Source organism: Montipora foliosa, chromosome 11 (assembly GCF_036669935.1).
Source record: "Montipora foliosa isolate CH-2021 chromosome 11, ASM3666993v2, whole genome shotgun sequence".
NCBI classification, from domain to species: Eukaryota; Metazoa; Cnidaria; class Anthozoa; order Scleractinia; family Acroporidae; genus Montipora; species Montipora foliosa.
The window spans coordinates 7,636,617-7,639,116 of record NC_090879.1 but is presented as its reverse complement, the minus strand read 5'-3'; the positions used below and the strand labels follow the sequence as shown (position 1 = coordinate 7,639,116).

The 2,500-nt window shown below is 43.4% G+C and overlaps 1 protein-coding gene across 3 annotated transcripts in view; it reads right to left on the bottom strand.

Moving 5' to 3' along the window:
- Positions 1–2,500, bottom strand: part of LOC137975280 (homeobox protein Hox-D4a-like) — a 13,681-nt gene that overhangs the window by 9,293 nt on the left and 1,888 nt on the right. The window lies entirely within an intron of this gene.

Sequence of the window (2,500 nt, the reverse complement as noted above, 5' to 3'; positions counted from 1 at the left end):
TTATTTAGTTGGTAAGGCCGGCAAGGCACCACAACAAGTTATACATCATTCTGTCTCGCTCGAGCATCGTGGTTTAAGAACAACATTATGCATTTTCATCAGGGGCCGGTTGTACTGCGAATCGGGGATACTGGGAACTAGGCAAAAGACTGCGTATCCGCGTATCCGCTTCACAATATACTTAGGAGTTTACTTGGGGAAGGGTGGTATCCGCGTATCCAGCCTCTTTAGAGGTGCAGCTTCAAAATGGTAGGGTATTTTGCAGTTAAGCCTAAGAATTTATCAACTGTGCTTTCTCCTTGTCAGACAAAGCTAAGCTGCCATCATTTCTTCTAACGGGACCGATAGTGCTTTTGTGTTTCGCGCGACTTGTAGCCCTATTCCCTTCAAATACCTGGGTTTCATGATGGCGCCAAGTAGCAATGACCTCAAACGTCGAAAAGCTCTGGCATGGACCGCCTTCTGGAAACTAGAGCATCTTTGGCGTAGTTCGGGAACGCCTGTTTCAATCAAGCTCAAACTCTTCAAGGCTTCCTGTGTGACCATCCTTCTCTATGGTTGCGAGTCCTGGGTGATTTCCAACGATATGGAAAGCAAGATCTATTCATTTGCCACGTCATGCTACCTTATTTTTCTTGGAATTAAAAGGCTTGATCAGGTTTCTAATGACAGTGTCTACGAAATAACAAAGACAAGGCCTCTGATCGAGCAGGTGCGAACAAGGCAGCGCAAGTTCCTAGGTCATATACTGCGCAAGTCTGAGGATAAGCCAACCAATCTATATGCTCTATACTTCCCTCTCATGGCAGACGCAGGCCGGGACGACAAAGTACATCCTATCATCAGTACATCCAACGCCTCCTCGGAGATGACGATGGACAGTTGACGTCCAAGCAAATAGGAACCATGAGCAAGGACGACGACGACAGCTACGAGAACGTTGTCTGAAGATATTAGGGAGCTTTAGCAACGACAACGGCGACGGCAACGAGAACGTCACAAATTTGCATATTTAGTGGGCAAAAACAATAGCTTCGCACGCCCTGCACGTGCGTTTTTCATTTCTGTCCATTTCTTTGCCGTCGTCAGCAAAGCAACAAAGTGAAATTACCAAGTTTGAAGTGTTATGGAGAACGTCAGCACCTGGAGATAAATTTTCATTTTTCTCCCCTAAATTAAGCGGCGCTCGTAACGGTTTCATTCCTGAGGGACTGAAACACCTTTGCCATATTAAAAGGCTTGGAATAGTCGCGAAGTGATCGCAATAACGTGAATTTATGTTTTTACATGACGTTCTCGTTGCCGTTCCCGTCGTCGTTGCTAAAGCTCCCTATTATTTCCCGTTACTGTAATAATTTTGTGATTACTCCAAGTCGCTCGGCATGGAAAATGCGACTCCACATTTCAAGAATAAAATTGGTGAGAACGGTATGGATATTAAGAGAGAAAATTGAAAATTCATCGTCAGGTGCTCTCGTCCTCAACACAACCTCAAATTTGATCATTTCACGTCGTTGTCAAGACGAGAACGGCAAAGAAGTGTATCGAAATGTAAAACGCACGTGCAGGTCGTGCAGAAGCATTGTTTTTGCAAATTAAACCTATTGTTATGTAGCGTTCTCGTATAACCGTCGTCGTCGTCCTTGCTTAAGCTCCGGATCCCTAATAGCCGACCTCTCCAACGACAGGAAGGGCTGGAGAAAGCTTACAGTCGCCTACGCAGCAGCCGGCCGATGATGATGATCAGGTTCCAGTAGGCGCTCGATTTCTTCACCTCTTCGAACATTTTCTTGAAATAACTTGCCTTAGCTTTTCTTCGTTATGAGATTTTTTATATTTTTGCCCCCCACAACACAGGGCATTTCGTTGACACGGCTGCTTTAAAAAGCTCGAACCTGCTGTTAACATTGCAGCGAATGTCCTTATCTATCCAGGGTGCGGACCAGCTTCTGATCTTTAGCTCTTTCCAAGGAGCGTGTTCGTCACAGAGGTTAATTATAATAAACAATGTTTGCCACGTCCGCAAAACATCGAGTCTGGATCATCAAAAGCTGTCCCGTCTAAAATTGCCCAAGTTTAATTTCTTAAAATTTCTTGTCTTAATATATTTAGGAGGCGGTCTTTTGTTCTTTAGGCTCATAATATACCTAATCGGCTAACTCAATGTTGTACCCAATTCAAATCTCCCGAGATTAAGATTCTTTGTGTATTGTATTTGCATTATAATGTAGCATTCATATTTAAATGATATGGAAATACCTGAAACAAAACGTTTTACTCCCAAAGGGTTTGAATTGGGTACAACATTGAGTTAGCCGATTAGGGCTATGGCGTAAACCAAGTGATGGTCAGAAATTCCCAGAGGGAAGACTCCAGAGGTGCTAATGAGATCTTTTCTCGTCGTAGCAATTAGATCTATCAAAGAGCACGATGTTGATGTAACTCTCGTGTTTTCTGTCACGATATTTTACATGTTGAACATTTCGAAAATTGAACATAA